Source organism: Lepidochelys kempii, chromosome 14 (genome assembly GCF_965140285.1).
Source record: "Lepidochelys kempii isolate rLepKem1 chromosome 14, rLepKem1.hap1, whole genome shotgun sequence".
NCBI lineage: Eukaryota > Metazoa > Chordata > Testudines > Cheloniidae > Lepidochelys > Lepidochelys kempii.
This window is the reverse complement of record NC_136393.1, coordinates 42,885,829-42,911,404: the sequence shown is the minus strand read 5'-3', so window position 1 is coordinate 42,911,404 and position 25,576 is coordinate 42,885,829.

The window sequence follows — 25,576 nt, the reverse complement described above, 5'->3', positions numbered from 1 at the left end:
TGGTCAAAGCAGGCAATAGGGACAGAATCTGAGACTTGAAGCTCCTCGAATGACCTCTGACCTTTCTAGACCTGCCCTTCAATGAGACACAGCGATTGTAAAGTTGAATGTGATCGTAACTAGACCCATTTGAAACCCTTCACCACACAAGACAAAGCCCGTAGGATTCATTATGAATTATTTATTTCTCCTCCCCTGGATTCCTGCAGCCACCAGCCACCTTGGAGCTTTCCCTCCTCTCTCCCAGGCTGGGCTCACTTGATGGCAGGAGCTCAGCGCAGGGTCCAGCTTTGCTCTTTCGCTTCCATTCTTCACGTCTTTGGGTGGCTGCATTGGCACCTGAGCAGTCGGATGGAAACACTGAGTCCTCTGTCTCGGCAGGCAGGCCCAGCCGCCAAAGCCAAAGACTCCCTGAGAACAGGGGGAGGTTCGCCTGAACTCTCAGGAGTGGCGGCTGGGCCCATAGGGTAGGGTTACCATATTTGAACTTTCAAAAAAGAGGACACTCCGAGGGTGGGGGGGGAGTTGTAGCCCTGCCCCCTATCTACTCCCTCCCACTTCCTGCCCCCTGACTGCCCCCCACAGAACCGCCAACCCATCCAACACCCTCTGCTCCTTGTCCCCTGATCGCCCCCTCCCAGGACCCTGCCCTCTATCTAAGCCTTCCGTCTCCCTGTCTCCAGCTGCCCCCTCCTTAGACCCCTCCACCCTAACTGCCCCCCTAGAACTCCACCCCCTACCTGTCCCCTGACTGCCCTGCCCCCTATCCGCACCCCCGCCCCCTGACAGACCTCCGGCTCTCCCACACCCAACCAACCACTCCCTGTCCCCTGACTGCCCCCACAGAACCCCCAACCCATCTATTCCCCCCTGCTCCCTGCCCCTGACTGCCCCCCCGAACCTCTGCACTGTCCACCCCGCCCCCGCTCCCTGTCCCTTGACTCCCCCGACCCCTCTTCATATGCTCACCCTCTGACAGGCTCCCCCCAGAACCCCTCACCCATCCAACCCCTCCTGCTCCCTGTCCCCTGACTGTCCCTTGGGACCCCATGCCCCTTCTCCAGCCCCCCCAGCCCCCGTACCCTGCTGCTCAGAGCAGTGTGTCTGGGGTGCGGAGCCAGACACAGTGCCGTGCTCCCCCGCAGAGCGTGCAGCTCCCCCTCCGCCCCCAGAGTGCTGCATTGGGAGGGAAATCCTGGACCTTTTCAGAATTTTACAAATTCCTCCCGGAGGGCAATTTAGAACCCCAAAAGCCGGACATGTCCGGGAAACTCCGGACGCATGGTAACCCGACCACAGGGACTCCAGGATCTGCAGCTGCTGCCACCTGTATGGTGAATCCTCCGACTCATCACCAACCAGCTCTTCCCCATTCTCCAACCTGGCCCCACGGTCTGACCGTGCAGGAGAACAGAAACCCTTTGGGACAGCAGGAGAGTCTCCTCAATGCCGCCCTCTTCGCATGGCATCCCGCGGTCACCGTGAAACACGACTACCCTGCCCCCAGGAGTCTCTCAAGGAGCTGCCGGCGCAGTCACTGGGCACCCACTCGTAATGGTCTCGGGCAGTGGCATTGCAGAGGGAGCTGAGCAGACCGTCCCTTCTGTGACTTCCTGAATTGCTGCCAGGACGGATTCTCCTCTGCGCTAGGGAGAGTCCCCGAGGACAAGCAGCTGTGATGCGGGAGGGGGCAAGACAAGCACTCCCCCTGAGCCCTTGACTAGCAGGCAAGCAGGACTCTGGGAGCCAAGGGATCGATGTGTCTTGCTGGGAGAGCAGAGCTGGAGAGCAGAAAAGGGCATTGGAGGAATTGAAGAAAAATCAGTGTCATGGCCGGGTCATGGGCAGCCAGACCTCGTGGTCAGAGGCAGAGTCCACACTCACAAGACAGGAGTCGAGAGTCAGCTGGGTCAGGACACTGGAAGAGCAGAAGCAAAAGACCAAATTGTGTTCAGAACCTCAAGTCAGGTGAGTCACCCTGAGTCCGGATGCCAGGAAATCAAGCCTGGGGAGTGGGAGCAGGAACAGCCAACACACGGTCCAGAGCCGGGGAGGAGCTCGGCTGTTCAGACAGCTTCTTCTTCCTGCTGCTGGTTTAAGGAGGTCCTGGGGGCCGATTAGCTGCTCTGGGACTCTGCCAATAGGAGCCTCAAACTGGGTCTGGACTTCGTCAGTCCTAGGTAAGCAGTTTTTCGTAGGCTTGCAGGTGGCGTGCTGGAGGGTGGCTGCTCCCAGGAACCCTGCAGACCGGGGTTAATGACCCATGGGTCAGGACAGTGAGTGATCTCTCCCCGCTCAAACCTCCTGCACGAAACAGTCTCCAGGGTCCCGGATGCATCCTCTGAGAAGAAAAAAACACAGTCATGAGGACAAATAGGCTATGGAACAGGAGCCCCCTCTTTGTTGCAACAGCCCCAAGTGTCCAGAAGAGTGGACGGTTCTTACCTCCAGGAGATGCCTGGGATCTTCCATCTAAGCCTCAAGGGGACCCCTGTTGCTTGGTCTGACAGGAGGAGATCATCTGTCCCCACTGCTCCCTGCGCTGGGCTGGCTGCAGCACACATCTGTGTAAGAGGCTGGGCCAGAGAGATGTTACAATCAGGGTCCAGGCACCCCAGAAGGAGAACAGAGGCTCTGAAACCAGAAGACGAAGCAATCAAATCAGCGGATTCGACAGAGAAGTTTTCTACCCTACAGGGACATCAAAGAAGGTCTGTTAGGAAAGCTGAGATGTTAGTCTGGAAACTGCTAAGATAAACATTGTGACTTATTAAGATTCAATTTTAGTCACTACAAAGTGTGTTGTGTTTTGTGTGTCTCTTTGAAATGTGTCTCTTTCTCTTGCTTAGTATCACTTAAATCTCTTCTTTGTTACTATGCTTCCCAAACCACCTCAGTGTTGTGTGTTCCAGTGAAGTGTGAGTCTCCAGCCTACCCAACAGGCTGAGCTGTGCCCTGTCTCTCTGAAGGTAATGAATAATTTCTGAGCGGTGCTGGGCCCAGAGTCCAAGGGCAGTTCACCAGACATCTCGTGGGAAGCCCAAAGAGACCAAAGGAGCAGGAGAGATTCCGGCCCCACTGACCCATGGGAACTTGCCACAGAAGAGCCTACACAGGGCTCCAGACACAGCCACTTTGGGTGTGTACCAGAGTTCACTCACCGCTAGATGCTGGCCAGGCCTCGTGTCATTGCTTTCTCGCTGGGCTAGCAACCCCGCTGATACTCACTCTTGCAGTTTGTCGGCTGGGAACTCAGCCGACCAACCAGGTGACTGTTCTTTACTCCACTCCTTCCTGGGTCGTGCTCCTTGCAAACAAAGTCCCAAAATGTCTTGAACAGAAACAAGGCCTTCCACCCTCGTGGGGAGTTCTTCCTCAGCCTGATTTCGATTCGGCCTGCCCTTCTTGGGTTTCTATGGTCTTCTATGTCCCCTTCCTTAGGGATGGTGAGAGAAGCCAGTCCTACCCTGGACTCCAGGGTTTGGCCCAAAGCCGTCTACTGAACAGCTCGCTCTGCTTCTGGACTTTTGCTGCTGTTTTCCCTTCTTTCCTCTCCGTTGGGGCTCACTTGGTCATCATTTGGCTTAGCCCCAGGCTAGGCAGCCATAGGCCAAGCCACCCTGTTAGATACCCTCCTCCTTCCAATCCTCTCCAGCCCGGCTGACAGGTTTGCTGAGGGGATGGTGAAACCCCATTGCTGATCAGAAGGAGGTCAGAGTCTGTTCTCTAGGAGCTGAAGGTCCATTTGTCCTGCTGCGGGAAGTGGAGCTGGAGAGCGGAGATGTTAGGTGAAAGAGACTGCATGATGGAGTTGGAGACTGAGGGACGGGAGCCTCCTCCCAGAAACGCTCCCAGGAGAACAGGTTTGAGGAGGAGTTCTCTAGGGAGCCTCTTGCTTGGAAAAAAACAAGGGTGGCACATTGATGAAGATGTCTCTGTCCCAGGGATGGGGGAAGCTCCCAGCCAGGCTATGCAGCAGGGATCCCATTTCTCCCCCAAGAAACCCATTTTGCCCAAAGAAGTCAATGGCTCTTACCTCCAAGAGGGAGCGGGCTCTTCCCTCTCAGCCTCTTTGAGAACTACCACTGCTTGGCTTTTTTAGGATAAGGGACCTGTCCCCACTGCTCCCTGAGGTGCTTCAGCTTCTGACTGCACCCATCTGGGAGGCTGTCACATATGCCAGGGCCTAGAAGACATGCAGGGAGGAGGCTCCTCTTCATGTCAGACTCTGAGAGCCCAGAGAAGGGCCAAAGGAAGAAAAAAGGGCAGGAGATGAAGCTTGCCCGGAGCCTCTGTCCCATCCTCACCTCCTCAAATGTGGAGCTTCCTGAGCTTCAGTTGGGCAGACAGTCTGTAGCCCTGACACAAAGGTCCTTCTGCGCCATATGGGGCAGGAAGATCTCTGCCTGGGAGCACCGGAAATGGGATGGGGGTGAGATCAAGGAAAGAGGGGAGGGATATGGGTGTGAGGGAAAGAGCTCCTGCCCCAGATGAAGGAATTTGGGGGGCCGAGGGAAGGACACAGCTCCACAGAGAGGAGAGAGAGTTCCTGTGAGTGCCAGGGGCCTCCATTTGTGCTTCCACTAGCCCCCCATTTACAGTGAGACAGAGCAGTACCTGCAGCAGGGAGCGGGACTTGCTGAACAGGGAGGGGAACCTTGAAGAGCATCAGATGAACCACAGCCCTTGCAGCGCCTCGGGCATCTGGTGCAAGTGCCGGATGATGTGAAGCTGGCCCATGACCTTGGCTGTGACATCCTCATGCTGCAGGGGAACGAGAACATGTCAGAGACTGAGACACTCCCCAGGAATCAGGGAGGATGAAGGGCACCTGGAACCAGTGCCATCATTTCCACCCAGCAGCTGCTCATGTCTGAGTGGTGGATTCACCCTCCTGACCCCCAGGATGGAGGCTTGCTGTCCTCTCTAGTGACCTCCAGTGCCAACCCCCCTCCTTGTCGGGTGAGCTCCTGCCACTTCCCCATCAGTGCCCCGACAGCTGTTCCACCTCCAACCCACCTGGGGACACCGCTCAAGTTCGGAGAACCCTCTCCTCCACCCCCACCTCCATCCCCACCCAGGTAGGGCAGGGAGGGGGCTCTAGAAGGGTGGCGGGGGGAGGGAGGGATTCTGGCAGCAGTGAAGTGGGATGGGGAGAGCTTGAGACCTTTCCCCAAGACACCCCAGTGCCAAAACCTGAAACCACAGGATGGCAGCCCTGGGGAACGGGACAGGTCAGGAGCCCCTGACGACTGAATCCTCCCAATCTCTCAAGAGTGGGTCCAGCCCTACCAGCAGCAAGACCCGCTTCCCACGCCCATGTGCCTCAGTCAGTCACCATCACCAGTCAGTCCTTGGCCTCCCAGGATGCCAGGGATGGGAGCAACTCTCGATGGTGGCTCGGGTGACATGGACACTAGGCCGTGGGGAAATGGGTGCAGCTCTGTGGGGCAGGAAAGGTTCCCAGAGGGCACTTAGGGGACTCAACTGTCCTTCCCAGGAGTGATAGCAGAGCACCACATCCGAAGAACAGAAGTCCATGAAGGCCAGAAGTCCCCACTAGGCTCCTTGCTACCAGGCCAGCGAATGGCGAGAGGATGGGAAGGAGGCCCTGGGCCCCACCCCAAGCTTCTGAGTCGAATGCAGCTGCTTACCGTGACCCCCATCAGTTGCTGGGCTTCCCCCAGGAGGGAGTAGACCAGCACCAGCCCAGCCTGGCTGACACGCAGCAGGGGGTCGTGGATGGCCAGCAATGCTGTCTGTACGAAGGATCTTCTCTGCCCGACGGAGAAGAATTTTCCAAAGACCTAAAACCAAGAGGACATGAGGCTCGAGCAGATTGCCCAGAGCCAGCCTCCAAGTCCTGGCGGTACAATGGCATCTCGTGCCCCAAAGGGTGGGGAAGAGAGCTGCTGTGGCCAAGGCACTTCATTCCCTAGGAGGCTTTCAGGGTCCCAGGGCTCAGGGAAGCCCCTTTATTAAAAGGTGGCAGATGCTGAGGGACCAAAGCCTCCAGTGGCTCTTTCGGGAAGGCAATTTATGGCAGGGGCCAGGATGGGCTGGAAATGGATCTCTAATGTGTGTGAGCAGGCCCACTCTGCTGTGCAGGGCACAGAGACGACAGGGGACCCTGTCTTGCTTCCAGCAGAGAGATCTCCTGCACCTCAGCGGCTAGAGGAGTGTGCGTGTGTTGTTACGGGGGGAGGGGGTTGGAGCTGACAGACCAAAGGTCTCTTCCCCCAGCTAAGTGATTTCTCTAGTTGCTGGCTATGGCCTCTGCAGCTCCTTGGTTTCTTCAAGGAGAATCCAACCTGCAGCCTGACAAGAACACGGAGACTCCTGGCCCAGTCCCAGTGTGGGACCTTTAGCACCAGCGTGTCCCACTGGTTGCTGGATGAGGAACTCTGAGCTGGAAATAAGGAGCGGGCTCTTTTCCTGTCTCCAGGAGGCATCCACTGCAGGGAACCCAGCCAGCCCCACTCCCTGAGCTGTGTCATGCCCTGGCACAGTGCCCTTACCTCCCCCACTCTGGCTGTGTTCTTGTAGCCCAAGAGCCGGCTGTCCTGGTGCCAGTCATAGCACCAGAGATCTTCCGCCTCATGTATGGTCAGGCCTGGAAGAGAGAGAGAGAGAGACTTTTCTCCTCATTCTGGTTGCAGTTTCTGTGTCCTTCCAAGCCCATTGGTGGCTGCACAGTGGAGTGGAGAAGAACAGAGGCAGAGAGAGATTTGTCCTCCGGCTGGGGTCAGTCTGAGAGAAATGGTCTGAGGTCCCATTATCAACCTGTGGTCACTCTCAGTCCCGTATTGGGTTCCGTGTCCCAGCTGGGTTCCTTACCCCTCTGTTGGAGCAGCAGTTGGTAGAGCCGGTAAGTCCCCTCCCTGGCCTGCCGGCTGATGTCCTTGTCTGGCTCACTGACAAACAGAGCCAGCTGGGCCACATGGTGACCCATCCGAGGGAACTCGGCTGAGATCTAATGGAAGGGAGAGCAGAGGGGACTCCATCAGCATTTTCCTCTCAGCTCCCTGTCCTCCCTGGGCCAGAGGGCTCCTTTCTCTTAGCCCCTCTGCAGGAGATGCTGGGGGAGAGGAGCTTGAGATCGACCCTTCATTTGCTCTGCTGCCAAGGGAGCCCGCAGCTGCTTTGGGATGCCAAGCAGGGGCTGGAGCATGGGCCCCTTAAAGGCCCAGGGACAACACTGAACCAGGACAAGAAGAACTTGACTCAAGCCTAGCTCAGTCCTGCTCTGACCCTGCCTCCCTATGAAGAACCCTCCTAAGCCACAGCCCCGGCAGCAGCAGCAGATCCTGCAGCCCACTGGAGCCAGCCCGCCTCCGCCTGGAGCCAGCAAGCTGGGCTCGGAGCCCACTTACATCAAACTCAGGGAGGGTGACTGTGTATCTCAGCAGGGCTGTGCTGCTCCTGATAGCCCTGGCTCGCTCCTGCGACACCCTGGACACGACCCAGAGGTTGACATGCTGTGGGGAAAGGAGGCAGGTCAGACTCAGTGGCCAGCTGCTCCTGCTTTGCAAATGAGCCCCATGCCCCCAGCCCCAGGGGCCTGAGACATTCTGCGCAGGGGGCAATAGCTGAGTCCTTGATGGCAGAGCTTTAGAAGGGGATTCTTTCCCCCAGGACGCAGCTTGTACCCTTCAGGTCACAACTTCTCAGAGTCTCTCTAGACTGGGACAATGTTCGCGGTCGGGGCTGGTCCCATCCTCCCAGAACTCCTGATTCCTGAACAGTTCACCAGAAAGAAGATTGAACCCTTGGCCCTTCCTTGCTATGCAAATCCTTGGGGGGATGTAGGGAGTGACTGAGAGCACAATCCCCCCAGGAATTTCAGAGCACATCAGAGGGAAGGGCTGATTCCCTGGGCTCCTCCTCTTTCTCTAGGAAGGAGCATGTGCCTCTTCTCTGAGAACCATCTCCCCAATCTCATGGGCTCTGTGTGTTGGAGGGGTGGGGGAAGGGTGGGTTTTCAGACTCTCACTCCCCAAGACAGCCAGGAGCCCTGTGCTTAGTGCTCAGCAGAACCAGGCAGAGCTCTGGCTTGGAGTCCCAGCTCCTTCCTCTGTCCCTCAAGAAGGAAGGACCTGACACTACATTGCACTGACCTCCCCAACCAAGGACGGCCCACTGGGGACCCAGCTAGGAGGACAGAGTAGAAAATGCATCTTCCAGTCTCTCCTTACCAGTCCCCCAGAGAGTTACGGTCAAATGGGGCTCACCTCCAAGATGAAGTGGAGCCTGTCTGTGTCTGGGGACTCTGCCAGCAGGTTCCCCAGCATGGCATCCAGGACCTCTGGGATGACTTTCTGCAGAGTCTGCAAAGCATGGGTCAGAGTTAGGGAACCTGGGCCTACACGTGCCACAGGATGGGAAGAGGAGTCTCTGGGAAGCACTGGGGAGACTCCCAAACACATCTCCCGGCCTCTCTCCTTCACATCCCACTGCAGGCAATTTGCAAGAATTGATGACCCCTGGACCTTTAATCCATGAGCTTAGCAGGTCTCTGCAGAGGGCCTTGTAGGCAGAAGAGTATGAAACAGCCAAGTTGCTATGGATGGAACCTGGGCTTCTGGGCCAAACACGGCTTAAGAAAGAAAGAAAGAAAGAAAGAAAGAAAGAAAGAAAGAAAGAAAGAAAGAAAGAAAGAAAGAAAGAAATCCCCCAGGGAGGGGTAATCTCTTCCCTGCTGGAGGGAAGGATCCAACCCTGCAGCTTGTTCCATCTCTGCTACCCCACCCCGAAATCTGGAGCTCCAGCGAATCAAGGGAGCAGGGACCAAGGACTGCTCTGGAAGAGGAGGAGGATGGAGGAGGAGGAGGTACCTGGATGCCGGTGGTGTCCTTCTCCGTGCCCAGGGTGAAGACGGAGTGAAGGGCAGCTCGCAAGAGGTGGGTCTCTAGGGCTGGCTCCAGGGCAGGTTTCATGGTGCTGGCAAGAGAGAGGAGCTGGTATTAGACTGTGCAGTATGGGGGTGGGACTGTCGCCAACACGGACACCAAGCCACAGGGATAGAGGCACAGGCTGGCGAGAACGGAAACTGAGGCACTTAGCTAGGGAATGACAAGGCCAAGGCGTCCCAGACAGACAGTGGCAGGACAGGAATAGCTCCTGTTCCCTGGAGCCTGTTGCCCCTCCTGTATCTGAGCCCGGGAGTGAGCCCCTCCCCAAGGTCCCTGTCATGGAGAGAGTGACCCTCCCCACCCCACCATCTCTGCCAGAGGCACCACTCTTGGGAGGTGACTTGGGAGGGGCAGTGACGGTGACTCCCAGCCTTGGGCCTGATCAGCACTGGGGTGAGGGGAGTCGGCGGGGTGGGGGGTGGGGCTGTCTCGGTACCAGAGGTAGCCCACTGCAGCCAGGGAGTGGGCGAGGACGGCGCTGGGTGACGAGTCATCGGGAAGCTCCTCGATGAGCTCCTGTGAGACGCGAAGGAGACAAAGGAGCATGTGAGATTCAGGCCCAACTGACACCTCCCAGTGAGGAGATGACACAGCCAGTGCCCCACATGGCCAGCAGGATCCCCCACCGCCTCCCACTCCCTTCCTGCCCATCCGACTTGTCCCCCTTCCCGGATTCCTGCCCAGCTCGCTCCCAATCCCCTTCTCTCCTCCTCCCTGTCAAAACTGCCCCCATTCAGCCCCATCCCGACGACCGAGCTGGGACCCTGAGATTCCTTGTCCCACACTCTGAGCTGCCCCCCAGCCCCACAATTCTCCCCCTCCCTCCAGCTGCCGTATGGCGTGTCTCACTCACCACGATCCTCTTCACCACAGCCGCCTTGCAGCAGCGCGGCTCCAGCGTGTCCTCCCCTCTCTCCCATGCAGCCAGACATGCGGGGTAGACGGCCTGAAGGAACAGGAGCTGCTGCCCCTCATCCTGGACCCACCAGGAGTGGGGTATAGTGAGAGAGAACCTGTTAGCTAGGGACCTTCCTGCCCCACCCACACCATCTCCAGGGCTCAGGCCTCAATGGGGGATTGTGGGGACCCGCCTATTCTCCAAATCCCCCACCACTCCTACGCAAGCAGGATCAGGAACTGGGACAGTGCCTGTGGGGGGAGAGGACCTCGGCTGTTGTGGGACAAACACCCCCATCTTGGGGGTCCCACATCATGGATGTAAAAGGGCCCCATTAGGGGTGGTGGATCAGGAGGGACAAGACCCTCGGCAGGGGGTGGGGATGCTGGGAAGGGACAGGGCAATCTTGGTTCCAGCCCAGATGGGGAGCATTTGTACCTTATCTCTGCACTGGAGCTGCTCTCGGATGACTTTGAGAGCAGCTTCATCTTTGGCCACGTCCACCCCTTCCTCCTGCTCCGAATCCAGGGGGGTCCCTGCACCAGGGAGGGAAGGACAGGGGCGTGGTGGGCAGAGCAGGATTCAAGACCCCCCTTCCCACCTCAGGCACCCAGGGCAGATCGGGCCCCAAACCTCCCTCTCAGGGATGCCTTCAGCCCCCAACAGGTGCCGTAGCCCAGAGCAGAGCCCCCCTCCCCTGCCCAGGACTCCAGGGGAGGTGCCGATTCCCCCGGCCCCGGAGCAGCAAGGACCAAAGTGGCAGCAGCTCTTCACACCCCCACCCCCAGGTCCCCGTGCGGAAGGGGCAGCTGTGTGACGGCCGCTGCTCTCAGTGGGGTTCGCGTGGCTCAGGCCAGACTCCTGGGCTGGGGACCCCCCCGCATATCACTGGGAGAGCGTCTGGGCCCAGGGTGTTCACATCCCGTCCTCACCCCTCCCGGAGCCCAGCCTGGCTCCTCACCTGGAACAAAGCAGTGGCCTCCATCGGCCTGGCTGCTGCCAGAGGCCCAGGTGCTGCCGCTGTCCCAGGCTGAGCTGCCGGTGCTGGGACAGGGACCTTCCACCTCCTGGCCGGCGGGGGCTGGAAGGTCCTCAGAGACCGGGCAGGGCGATGCCTCCTGATGGGAATGAGGGCTGGGCTCCTGGGGCCGCTGCTGCCCACACAACAAGCCCCAGAGCCACCCTGCCCGGCGCCCCTCCTGGGCTGGGTCCTGTCTGCAAAACCGCAGCCTGGGCCAGCTCCACTGGGGCCTGGTCGGGGCCTCTCCCAGCTCGGCGCCTGCGCCGGGAGCCGGGGTCCTTTTCCAGAAGGCCGGGCACTTCCGCCGTCTGGCCTGGACGGGACCTGCTTCCCCGCCAGCGGGGACGCAGGGCTTGCTCTGCCCCTTGGGAAGATGGCAGCTGCTTCCCTCAGGCTCTGGGGCCACCTGCAGAGCCTTCCTCCGCAACATCCGCAGGAGCCTGGCCATCCTGGAACCGAGCGGGGAGCAGGTGTGAGTCTGGGCTCAAGGCAGCCTTTCACTCATGGGCCTTTTCTGTCCCTCCTCCTCCCTGCTCCAACCACAGCCGCCCCCTCTGCCCCCACAGGAGTGCAGGGAGTGCCATCTACACACACGGGCAGGAGTTCATTGCATGATCTGCGCCCAACGTTCCCCCTCATAATCCCTGCTGCTGCAATATCCAGGAAGTCTCATCCTTTTCCAGCAATGAGGTCAGTCCCAAAGACCATCGGTTACTCTGGACAAGCAGCCCCCTCCTGTCGTCCCAGGCCACTCTCCCGCCCAGGCTAGAGAAGGAACAGAACTCAGGCGTCCGGACTTCTCCTGGGAAAAGACCCTCGGCACAGGAAGCACAGGGCCCTCCTCATTCCCCATTGATTTCCAGACTCAGCAGCTCACAGGGTCTGGCCCAGTTCAGAGACTCTCAGCCTGGGGAACAGTGTCCCACAAGGGAAGGGCTGGGAGCCCCACTGCTGGAACCTTTCCAAACACACTGGAGACGGCTCTGGAGAAGCCCCTGCCTGGCATAAGAAGGAGGGGCTCTTGGGGGCTGTTTGCAAAGGAAATCCCCCTTTGGAGATAGTCTCTCCCCGTTTCTGCCTCTCCCCAGACAGACAGGGGAAGCCACCGAGGAACCCGAATGCCACTCACTTGCTCTCAGTGATGGGATAATGGATGGCGGATGTTCAGGGTCAGCAGACGTCCCTCGCCCTCCTCCTCACTCTCCAAGCCCAAGGCAGGCTGGAGAGGGTGGTGACCTCAGGAGTTACCCTGCCCAGCCAGCAGGCAGGGTGATGACACGAGGGCGATCGACTGGCTGTGAAAACAAGAGTCTGTCTGATTGCCAAGGGACGGAGAAACTCAGCCAGCAGCAGGGGGGTGCAGAACATGGCCCTAGGGCAGAGGTGATAGCGCCTCCGGGATCCTGACATCCTAGCACTTTACACACCTTCCTGCAGCCTCCCAAACCCACTGGGCTGTAGCGATGGGACCCCAAACCTACTGACGGCAAACGGACTCAGCTACCAGCTCAGGGTCACACCGAGTGTCAGAGCCATGGATGGATCCCTTCACTAACCACGGCCGCACACTCCCTCCCACAGCTGGCAATTGCAACCAGGCCCTAATGTCTGGTCCCCCTGCCTTTGAGAGGGAGTGTCACTCCTGCTTCCATTGCTGCCTATTGATCTGTGGGACTTTGGGCAAGTTGCTCCCCCTCTCTATGGCTCTCTGGGACTCACATCCCTGAATGGACTTTAAAAAAGACAATGGTTCAAGTTTGGCCCCAACTAGTTCTTGTTTCTCAAGACTAGCCATTTTAGCAAAGTTTAGAATTCTTGACATTCAACACCTGGAAACATCCCTTTCTCCTTCGCAGATGGCCTTAACATCCCTTATCTCACCCAGGCTCCCTGCTGCCTGGAGTTAGAGAATTGACCCTGTTCCCATTGGACCTACCCAAGGTGTCACACAGCAAAGCGGTGACGGAGCCAGAAAGAGAAGACAACAGTCCTGATTCCTGTTCTGACTAACAGACAACAACCCGCCAGAGGCAGGATAAAGCCCAGGAAATCAGATGTGAACATTTTCATGGAAACCGTTTTCTGTCAGAAAATCCATTCAGACAAAACCACTTTGTTTCTTGAAATCATAAGAAGTAGGATGAAAATTCTTTGCAAAAATATTTGTTTCCAAAACAAGAGCATCTCCTGTTTGTCACAGTGCAGTCAACTGTTTCGTCGTACACAAAGGGGACACACTATGATCTAGCAAAAAGAAAAGGAGTACTTGTGGCACCTTAGAGACTAATGAATTTATTTGAGCATAAGCTTTCGTGAGCTCCAGCTCACTTCATCGGATGCATCTGTAGCTCACGACAGCTGTAGCTCACGAAAGCTTATGCTCAGGTAAATTGTCCTCCTATTCTTTTTGCAAATACAGACTAACACGGCTGCTACTCTGAAACCAACTATGATCTAGAAAATTAGATGAGATGCTTCAGTCTGAGCTAAGTAGTTGCTGCTCTTCACAATTTCAAAAGAATAAAATACAAATAAAAGAGAATATTAGGTCATAATCAGATATGGCTCAGTGTGATCGGACACCGCCTAGTCTGCACTGCTCCGAGTGACACTCTTCAGTGGATCCCCAGCATCCACCCATGGCGAGGTAGGTGGGAGAGGATTGTTATTCGTACTTGACAGAAGGAGAAACGAAGGCTGAGAAAGGAGCAGGGACTTGTCTTAGCTGATGCAGCCAGCCAGTAGCAGAATTGCTCTCAAATGAGCTACAGACCAGCAATTGTTCCTAGTAATTATGCAGCAATTATTTGAGAAGAATTGGAATGTTCAAGAGGATCATGAACTGCTCCGAGACAATGAATGGAGAGCAGCATCCACATTGGTCAGACATATAACTGGTTGTGGCTTATTTGCTTGGTCATAAAAGAGAACAACAAAGACCAGATTTTCCTCCCTGTCAATAGCCCCCTCCTCAGCTGATCAAGGTTGAGACTTTGAAGGGTGGGAGGCTAAGGGTTCTCATCAAATAGCCCAAAGAATGGCCCTGATCACCACCGAGGCAATCACTCTCGGAGCCCTATTCCAGTCTCCTCTCTGTGAGGGCCTCCCAGAACCCACCCGGCCCCCGCTCCACACACAGAACACCTGGTGGTGGGAGGAGAGCAGAGGAAAAGGACAACGAAAGCAAGAAGAGAAAGGTAGGAGGGACAGAGGAAAGGGAAAACAAAAAGGAGAAACCCCAATGTCCCCAGTGATTCTAAGGGACAAAGTCCTAGGTCGGAAATAAAATACTGCCCCCACAATCTAATGTTTTCCTTTCCTAAAAATCAGCCGGCACCTGATGGATCAGACTGAACAGGTTCCAAACCTCTCCGAGGCTCTTACCTTCTATACAGGGACGTCTGTTTTTGAGCAAAACCACTACAAGAAAAGGAGAAAACTCCAAAGAGGGTCCTCCTTGCGCTCACGAACGTGAAAGTGAATGCTCTCTCAGTCCTCCAGGAGAGACCTCGAGAAGGAGACGTGCTGAAGCAAAGCCACAGGGATCTCCGAGGTTGCCCCTGTCCTGCACCCCTGTCCTGCCTGGCTGATGTCAAGATCTCTCTGTGAGATCATCGCCTCCCCGCCACCTTTGTCCAATAGGCTGAGGTCCTGCCAAAGGCCCTTGTGATGTCACTGCCACACCCACCCCTCCCCTGCAGTGCTGATGTCCTGCCCCTGTCCAGCCACACTGGATGTTTCAGCCGCTTCCCCGGGATCACCCCACGCAATGTCACTTCCTTGTGGGGTGACACTGACTACACAGTAGAACACAGAGGTTCTTCCCCAGGCCGCAATTAGGTTTTCACAAGTTAGTTGACTTTATGGCCAGAAGCAACCGTTAGAGCATTTAATCTGATCCCCTGCGTATCCTAAGGCCTCCTGTATATCAGAAGAGCTGGGCTTTTCTTTTACTCAAATGTTTTCCAGAAAGGCATCTAGTCTTTATTCGAAGAGATCAAGAGATGGAGAATCCATCATTTCTCTTGATAGTTTGTGCCAATGACAAATCACCCTCTTACAAATCCGGGTCTTATTGTCATTATACTTTTTCTGATTTCTGCTTCCATCCATGGGGTCTTGTCATGCCTTTCTCTGCTACATAAAAGAGCCCTTTTATACTCAACATTTTCTCTCCATGAAGTCAAGCAACTCACCTCTCATTTGTCTTTTGTGTATACTAAACAGATTGAGCTTTTTCAATGTCTCATTAGAAGGCATCATCCCCATCACTCAATTACGAATCTTTTCTGTACCCTCTCCAATTGTTTTAACATAATATTCAAAATGTGGACACAAGAACTGGATTCAACATTCCAGCATCAGTCTCACCAATGCTCTTTCACTTCCCTTTCCATTCTCACTACTCTATCCAGCCAAGAATGGCTTTAACCTTTTTTACCACAGTTTCATATTGACAGACCATGCTGAGCAGCTCGTCCACTATGGCCCCGAAATCCTTTTCAGGGTCAATGCTTTCCAGCGGATCGTCCCCCATTCTGTAGGGTGCCACCTGACTCCTTTGTTACTGAAGCTATGGGGTTGCATTTGGCTTTATTAAAACCTAATTATTTAGTAAGTATTTTAGAAGAACTAGCCCATTAGAGAGAGAATCGTGAATTACTCAAAGACAATGAATGGAGAACAGCGGCAAGAGCAATCAAATACATGTTTGGTTATGGCTTATTTCCTTGGTCTTAAAAGAGAGTAACGAGGACCTGAGTCTCCTCCCTCACAATAGCCCCAAACTCCCCCAATCAGCACTGAGACTCTGAGAAGCACAAAGCTGAGAGTCCTCACCAGATGTCCCAGGCCACCACCGGAGGGAGTCACTCTTAGAGCACCATTCCAGCCACATGTCTTTGGGAGGGCCTCCCGCAATGAGAGTTGGAGTGCAACCCCCCATCCCCAACTCTACAGGCACAGACAGGTCCTGGTGGTGAAAGGAAAGCAGGGGAAAAGGACAAAGATGCAAGAGAAGACAAGAAAGGAGGGAGAGGCAGGAAAAGGGAAAACAAAAAGGAGAAACCCCAATGTCCCCAGTAATTCTAAGGGACAAAGTCCTAGGTCGGAAATAAAATGCTGCCCCGACAATCTAATGTTTTCCTTTCCTAAAAATCAGCTGGCACCTGATGGATCAGACTGGTCAGGTTCCAAACCTCTCTGAGGCTCTTACCTTCTATACAGGGACGTCTGTTTTTGAGCAAAACCACTACAAGAAAAGGAGAAAACTCCAAAGAGGGTCCTCCTTGCGCTCACGAATGTGAAAGGGAATGCTCTCTCAGTCCTCCAGGAGAGACCTCGAGAAGGAGACGTGCTGAAGCAAAGCCACAGGGATCTCCGAGGTGGCCCCTGTCCTGCACCCCTGTCCTGCCTGGCTGATGTCAAGATCTCTCTGTGAGGTCATCGCCTCCCCACCACCTTTGTCCAATAAGCTGAGGTCCTGCCAAAGGCCCTTGTGATGTCACTGCCACACCCACCCCTCCCTTGCAGTGCTGATGTCCTGCCCCTGTCCAGCCACATTGGATGTTTCAGCTGCTTCCCCTGGATCACCCCACGCAATGAGCGTTCATTGTGGGCTCAAGCCCAACACAGTAAAACGTCAGAGGCTTCTCCCCATGCTACGCTCAGTTTTTCATAAACTAGCAGACTTTATGGACAGAAGAGACAGTTAGAGCATGTCATCTCACCCCCTGCCTATCACATGCTTTCTGTAGAGCATAGTAGCTAGTTTTTGACTACACACGTTCCAGAAAGCCATCTAGTCTTCATTAGAAGACATCAAGAGGTGGGGAATTCCCACCACTTCCCTTTCTAGTTTCTTCCTTTGGTGATTCATCCTCACGGTTGAATATGTGTGCCCTCTTTCTAATATGAATTGGTCTCTTTTGAGTTTCCAGCCACTGGGTCTTGTTATTCTTTTCTCTGCTAGATTAATGAGCCCTTTCATACCCGATATTTTCTCTCCATGAAGTCACTTCAACGACGTCACCTCCTGATCTTTTTTATCATCGAAACAGGCTGAGCTCTTTCAATAGCTCACTCGCAGGCATTTTTCTCCAGCCCACAAAACGTTTCATTGCTTTTTGCTGCCCCATCTCCAATATTTCCAAATCTTTTTTCAAAGGTGGACGCCAAAACTGGATGCAGGATTCCATGATCAGTCTTCCTCATGGTGTGTCACCTCCCTATGCTCCTCACTGCTCTTTTCATACATCTAATGATGGCTTAGCCCTGTTCACCACAGCATCACCTTGGGTGCTCATGTTCAATGGCTTGCCTAGCATAGCCCTAAATCCTCTTCACACTCAGTGCTTTCCTGGATACACTTCCCCACTCTGTAGGTGTGGCCTACATGCTTTGTCGCTAGCTATAGGACCCTTCATTTGGTTCTTTTCCAACTTGTTTTCTTTGAATGGCTCCAGCTTACCAAGGGATCCGATTGCTCTGTGTCGCTGCCCTTTCCTCATCATTAATTACCACTCTGCTACTATTTTATCACCCACCAATGTTAGCAGAAGTGAAATTTTATTTGGGTTGCGGTTCATTGATATTTATTTTCAAGAAATAGTCCTTGAGAGCCTCTTCATATCCCTCGTGCCCATAACCTGCTCCACACAGCACAGTGAGAAAAGGCCGCCCAGCCCAGCTCTGCCCTAGGGGCTAAGCACAGAACAAACGTAGGAGCTTGTGTCATCCATAGCTTCAGAACAACATGTGGGGGTCATCAGCTTACAAAGACACTCTAGACCGGTAGCGTAGACAGGCCCCAAATGTATCTAAGTGTCCCGCCTTGCAAAACAGGAGAGAAAAAAACATAACCTTGAGTAGCTTTATTTTATAGTCGTGGAAACTGAGGCACACAGAAGCAAAGAGATTTGCTCATGGTCAAAAAGTCAGGAATAGAAAATGGCCCATCTGCTGATAGTCAGTCCTGGGCCCTAGCCGTGTTTGTCCTGGCTTCTCTGCTTCAGCTCCAGTAACAACCCGAGTTGAGGTTTTCTTCCTCTCTGTGTCCTTTAACTTCACGTCACTGGAGAAGAAAGATTGTTTCTGACCAGCTGGGTCTAATGCTTAAAAACCTTAATTTTTTTCTTTCGCTAGGATAACGCTGGGCATTTTCTCTCATTCACTTTCCTTCGGAATAATTTCAATCCAGTCCAAAGGATTTCCTCTTCCATTGTGTCTTCAGCACCTTTCCTAGCAAACAGTTACTGTTCAAGCCCAGGTTTCCAGTTTCAGGCTGTCCCAGGGTGAGATGGCCATGAAAGGGGTAGTAGCTCAACTGAACCTATCCCCAGGTGAAGGGAATAAGTGCAGGGGTCACATGAGAAGGAGCAGGATGTATCTAGGATCCAGGCCTGTTGGGCGATATAAGAACAGCCTGTGCTCAGCCAGGAGAGAGACCCGCAATGGGGGCAGGCCTGGGAGGGGCTTGGATAGTCCTTTCAAGTCAGTTTCGGTACACATTAGGGGATGGAACAGCCAAGCTGCTAGGGTTGGGAGCTGGGCCTCCTGGCAGTGTCCAGGAACGAAAGCACAGCACCTGCCAGGAGGGGAGTCCCCACAGAGGGACACCGTCATCTCCCAGGAAGGGAAAAGGCTCTCACTGCCATTTCTTAACCTCATGGGGTGTTCTCCTGCTCCGCCAACCCCACCCCTATTTCAGCATCTCCAGGTGCCTGAGGGAGCAGGAACCAGAGGCCATCCTGCAGCTGGGACAGAGATGGAGGTTGATGACCTACCTGCCCGTGGTGACCATGGTGCAGGACAGCCCTCAGGACATGCAAATGCAGCTCCAGATCTACAGAATGCAGCTTCCCTTTGCTGGCACGAGACCTTGCAGGTTGCGGGGGGTGAGACAGGCACTAACTTTTGGTAACCCTCAGTGGGATCAGAGGGTAATGGTTTGTAGAAAGTGGTGTTGGAGAGCGTTACAAAAACTAGGCAAGCCATTTACAACACACACTTTGTTTCTCTACAAAAGAAAAAGGACACTAAACTCTCTAAACTACTACATGCCACAAGGGGCTACAACAGTGGTTCTCTTAACGCACCCACCAATATTGTTAATGTATCCACCCATACTTTTAGCCCAGCAGAAGAATCTGTCCTATCTCGGGTCCTCTCCTTCTGCCCCTCCACCCCCATGAATATGATACCGTTCTGTGGTGACCTAGAATCCTATTTTCGACGTCTCCGACTCAAGGAATATTTCTAACACACCTCTGAGCAACATACTAACCCACAGAGACCTTCCTACCAAGACGACAAAAAGAAGGATTCTGGGTGGACTCCTCCTGAAGGTCGAAACAACAGACTGGACTTCTACAGAGAGTGCTTCCACCGACGTGCACGGGCTGAAATTGTGGAAAAGCAGCATCACTTGGCCCATAACCTCAGCCGTGCAGAACACAACGCCATCCACAGCCTCAGAAACAGCTCAGACATGATAATCAAGAAGGCTGAAAAAGGAGGTGCTGTCGCCATCATGAATAGGTCAGAATATAAAAAAGAGGCTGCTAGGCAGGTCTCCAGCACCACTTTCTACAAGCCATTACCCTCTGATCCCACTGCGGGTTACCAAAAGAAACTACACCATCTGCTCAAGAAACTCCCTGAAAAAGCACAAGAACAAATCTGCACAGACACACCCCTAGAACCCCGACCTGGGATATTCTATCTGTGACCCAAGATCCATAAACCTGGAAATCCTGGATGCCCCATCATCTCAGGCTTTGGCACCCTGACTGCAGGATTGTCTGGCTATGTAGACTCTCTCCTCAGGCCCTACGCTACCAGCACTCCCAGCTATCTTCGAGACACCACTGACTTCCTGAGGAAACTACAATCCATCGGTGATCTTCCTGAAAACACCATCCTGGCCACTGTGGACGTAGAAGCCCTCTACACCAACATTCCACACAAAGATGGACTACAGGCCCTCAGGAACAGTATCCCCGATAATGTCACGGCAAACCTGGTGGCTGAATTTTGTGACTTTGTCCTCACCCATAACTATTTCACATTTGGGGACAATGTATATCTTCAAACCAGCGGCACTGCTTTGGGTACCTGCATGGCCCAACAGTATGCCAACATTTTTATGGCTGACTTAGAATAACGCTTCCTCAGCTCTCGTCCCCTAATGCCCCTACTCTACTTGTGCTACATTGATGACACCTTCATCATCTGGACCCATGGAAAAGAAGCCCTTGAGGAATTCCACCATGATTTCAACAATTTCTATCCCACCATCAACCTCAGCCTGGACCAGTCCACACAAGAGATCCACTTCCTGGACACTATGGTGCTCATAAGCGATGGTCACATAAACACCACCCTATACTGGAAACCTATTGACCACTCTACTTACCTACATGCCTCCAGCTTCCATCCAGGACACACCACACGATCCATTGTCTACAGCCAAACTCTACGATACAACCGCATTTGCTTCAACCCCTCAGGCAGAGACAAACACCTACAAGATCTCTATCAAGCATTCTTACAACTACAATACACACCTGCTGAAGTGAAGAAACAGATTGACAGAGCCAGAAGAGTACCCAGAAGTTACCTACTACAGGACAGGCCCAACAAAGAAAAAACAGAATGCCACTAGACATCACCTTCAGCCCCCAACTAAAACCTCTCCAACGCATCATCAAGGATCTACAACCTATCCTGAAGGACACCCAATCACTCTCACAGATCTTGGGAGACAGGCCAGTCCTTGCGTACAGACAGCCCCGCAACCTGAAGCAAATACTCACCAGCAACCACACACCACACAACAGAACCACTAACCCAGGATCCTATCCTTGCAACAAAGCCCGTTGCCAACTGTGTCCACATATCTATTCAGGGGACACCATCATAGGGCCTAATCACATCAGCCACACTATCAGAGGCTCGTTCACCTGCACATCTACCAATGTGATATATGCCATCATGTGCCAGCAATGCCCCTCTGCCATGTACATTGGTCAAACTGGACAGTCTCTACGTAAAAGAATAAATGGACAAAATCAGACGTCAAGTATTATAACATTCAAAAACCAGTCGGAGAACACTTCAATCTCTCTGGTCACGCAATTACAGACATGAAGGTCGCTATCTTACAACAAAAAAACTTCAAATCCAGACTCCAGCGAGAAACTGCTGAATTGGAATTCATTTGCAAATTGGATACTATTAATTTAGGCTTAAATAGAGACTGGGAGTGGCTAAGTCATTATGCAAGGTAGCCTATTTCCCCTTGTTTTTTCCTACCCCGCCCCCAGACGTTCTGGTTAAACTTGGATTTATATTGGAAATGGCCCACCTTGATTTTCATACACATTGTAAGGAGAGTGGTCACTTTGGATAAACTATTACCAGCAGGAGAGTGAGTTTGTGTGTGTGGTTTTTGGAGGGGGGTGGGTGAGAAAACCTGGATTTGTGCTGGAAATGGCTCACCTTGATGATCAATCACATTGTAAAGAGAAAAGGAGTACTTGTGGCACCTTAGAGACTAACAAAATAAATTGATTAGTCTCTAAGGTGCCACAAGTCCTCCTTTTCTTTTTGCGAATACAGACTAACACGGCTGTTACTCTGAAAATTGTAAAGAGAGTGGTCACTTTGGATGGGCTATTACCAGCAGAAGAGTGAATTTGTGTGTGGGGAGTGGAGGGTAAGAAAACCTGGATTTGTGCTGGAAATGGCCCAACTTGATTATCATACACATTGTAAGGAGAGTGATCACTTTAGATAAGCTATTACCAGCAGGAGAGTGGGGTGGGAGGAGGTATTGTTTCATGGTCTCTGTGTATATAATGTCTTCTGCAGTTTCCACAGTATGCATCCGATGAAGTGAGCTGTAGCTCACGAAAGCTCATGCTCAAATAAATTGGTTAGTCTCTAAGGTGCCACAAGTCCTCCTTTTCAGTTTGAGAACTGCAAAACTAAGCATCTCTGATGGTATCTTCTAGACTGAGCACTGAATCCCATTGGGTAGATAGAAAGATTAACCTCCATAATCTATACAGAAGCCTGTGGAACCCCATAAGATTGGGTCCTTAATCCATGAAGTATTGGAACTCATTTACAGAACTTTTCTTAAACGTTACATGAATATATTGTCTCGTACTATAGAATTAGAATTTCTCATCCCTATTCCATGATGAGAGATCTTTGAGCTATAATGTATCTTAATTAAAACTATCTTTAGATAGCTTTCTGAGGGGCAAAAAACATTTTATCAAACAAATCCAATTTTTTTTTTTTAAATCATTGATTTTTATCCACCCTGGTTGCAAGTGAATAGCAAAGCTGGTCCCAGCAGGGAGCCAGAGTGTCCCAAATCCTTAGCGGGTGGGAGAGCCTCTCTGTGAGCCTCTGTAAAGCATCTCACTTCAACAGTGACTGGTTGAACGATTTATTGTAAGGGACGCCCTTTCTCAGACCCTTTCCCTTTATTGTCTCCCAACCCTCCACGTCAGTCCCTGACCCAGGATTGCCAAGCCAAACTCAAATACTACTTGTTTGAAATCTCACAGCTCGCCAAGATTACCTAATTGTCCAGGTGGCTGAGCCCGAAGGCAGCTCTGTGAACACCTCCATACCGAATGCCAGCTCCATTTCAGAGACGTCTTTCTTCGTGCAGAAATAGAACACCTCCACCTCTTCGTGGGAAGATGTCGTTTACTCCTCTGATGGGGGCTCCCAAACAGTCCTCAGTTCCGTCAAGGAGACACTCTCCTTTTCCAGTGGATACTTCAAGATGGAGAATGTGAGCAAAGGGGCTGAAGGAGTTTACAGGATTCAAGATGAAATGTACAGGAAGTGTGTGGCTGTCGTAAACTTTACCGTGGTGGGTAAGTTGTGCACTCAGTGACCCCAGAAAAAACTCTGCTCCCCTTGCACTTCTCAGGCCATGTAAAGCCTGTGGAAACATCCTATAAACTCACAGAATATGGAAGACCCCAGCAGATATTGAGCTGGGAGAGCCATCTCCTCTGCAGCCCCAGCCCAAGGGGTGTGTCACGTGGGAATGCGTGAGGAGAGGGACTAGCCAGACCACAATGCACTCTGGCTCTTCTCAGTGGAAGGACGGTCCCTGAGGGCCCCCTGCCAGCCGGCACACACTAGAGCAGCCCCCAAGCTGCTATAACCAATGACGGGACTGGCATTAGAGCTAGGGCAGAGAACCAGGAAGGTGTAAATCCTGTTGTGCCAGAGCAAGAGTCTTCTCTACACTAGGCCCACCGATGTTCCGACCACTGACTCTAGTAACAATGAACATTTTTTGCAAACATGGTCAGCTAGTGACCCAGCTGCCCCGGGGAGGCTAGTCCCTGGCCCCACCCCTCCCTTTCTGCCCCCTTGCCCCTGCAAGAGCCCAAAGCACCCCCACCGTGGCCCCCGGCCCCAGTGCCGGGCAGCTGTCAGGGAGAGGCCCCAGGCCAGCACGGTTGCTGTGTCCTCAGGCCTGGCAGGGCAGAGCGCTGGGAACAGCAAGAGGGGTCCTGGCCTGTGGCGGAGCGTGGGCAGAGCCATGGTAGGCTGTCTGGCAAGTCACAGGCTCCCCCTGCCTACGATACCTGCTGCCCATATTTGCAAAGTTTCTGCAGTGCAGGCAAGGTTTCAAGCACCCCAAGGGCTCACAGGGAAAGTGGCATGTGTTGTATAGGCCATGGGGTAACTTTTATTTTTATGGTGCCTAGCAAGCCTTTTGTTCATCAGGCTGCTCGTTAACATACCCCTGGCTCTGTCTGACTGCGGGATCAGGAGCAAACATTCATGAAGGGTCTGCGCTGAAATCCCTGGGAAATACGTAGTATGCCGTGACCTGTTTTATCTCTGGCCACTGTCACCCTAGTCTCTGAGGCCCAGATCTTCAAAGATCAATGGGAATCGGATACCTAAATACCTTGTAGGATCTGGGCCTAAGGGCCAGATTGTCAAAGGTATTTAGGCACCTAAAGCTGCAAATAGGCACGTAGGGGAATTTTCAAAAGCATGCAGCTGCCTAACTCTCACTGAAGACGGTAGTTAGTCACTTTTGAAAATCCCATTAGTGACCTACCTGCATCTTCAGGAATGCAAATACCTTTGAGTAGCTGGCCCTAGATAATCAAAGGGCTCCAGGGCAGAGGCTGGAATTGAACCAGGCACTTATGGCTCCTAGATCAGCACCTCCCCCTTAGGCCAACCTTCTGCAGTGCAGGCAAGAAGAGGAGAATCAGGCATGTGGTATACGGAGTCCTCACCAACACTTTCCTCCTTCTTTTCTCGTTCCAGAGCCCAGCTCATTCCCACCTACTGTGTCTGGGACCTCCGGTGCTGAGGAGGAAGCTCGTGATGAGACCAAAGGGGATGGGAAGTAGCTTGTGATGGGAGATTTCCTTCCCCAGTAGCCTCTCTCCTCCCAGCCTGAATTTCACACGCCCGTCCCAGGTCCCACTGACATCAGGGTGAGCTTGAGGGCAGTGTCCAGTTGTTCCAGATCTTCTCAGGTGGCCTGAGGGCTTGGGCCACAATTGGCCAAAAATGGACCACGGGGAGCTGGCACAGCAGAGTTGGCTATGGCCAAGGACAAGCCCTTGGCTGATTGAGGAGCCGTGTTTGGGGCCTCTCAACGCGAGTGCAGAGTGTCAATTAAGGGGATGAGTTCAGGGGCAGAAAACTGTGATCCCCAAAACCCAGCATGCTCTGGGGGGGAGCCACCTATGCTAGCCAATGGGAGATGTTGATGAGAGGGGTGTGTCCTAAGCCCTGCCCCTCTCTGTGTTCGATGCTTGTTGTGGCTTGTGATCCTGAGAAAACCCCTCTCTTGCAGTCAGGTGATTTAGATGCTGCTTAAGTCATATCTTGCAGGAATAAGTTAGGTACCTGCCTTGCTCCATGCAAAATGGCAGAGGGGCCATCCTAACCCAGCCCTGTTGTCAGAGCACTCAGCTGGGAGAGTCCCGTTCAATTCTCCATCATTAAAAAAAGAAGTCAGTCCATTCTTCTGAATGCTCTCAGACAGGCAACTCCTGTTTGTCTGGGTTCGGTGAGGGAGTTGCTTAGTCACAGTCAAATAATTTACTTAACAGTCCAATTCATCTAAGTATTATATTTAACGGGTTTCTGGAATTTGTAACCGCTTTAGCAAGGTCATTGCATGACAGGCTGGTGCACCGTTAAAAGAAACAGGTGCTAGGCGGAAGTAAGCAGCAGCATCTTAAAAGCATTTGTCAACCATTCAGCTTTCTTCAAGTTGCAAGGAGAGAGGCTTGTAGATGGCCTAGAGAAGAAATCGCTTTGCATGAGGATTCTGTCGGTGTTTAAACCGAAGGGGTGTTTTCTGCAAAGGGAGTAGGTGGGAAGGAACCTGCTTTATGGCTCAGGCTCTGTCTGCACTTAAAACACGATAGCTGCTGCAGCCCTTCAGTACAGACACTTCCCACAGCAACGGGACTCCGAGTCCAGCGCTCTAGGCCTCGCTGCCTCCATTCGACAGCTGCAGCGGCACAGGAGCTAGCAAACAGAACTGTAAACAGGGGAGTTTGAGTGGGAGTTCTGTTGGAGGAGAAGGTATTTGTGTGTGTTTGGTTTTGTATTGGTAATATCTGTATGTGTAGAGGCTTGTAGGGGCTTTGTGCTGGGAGAGAAGCTGAGCCCTGATTAGGGGGCGGGGCTTCACTGACTAGGGGTCCTATAAAGGTAGCAGCCAGT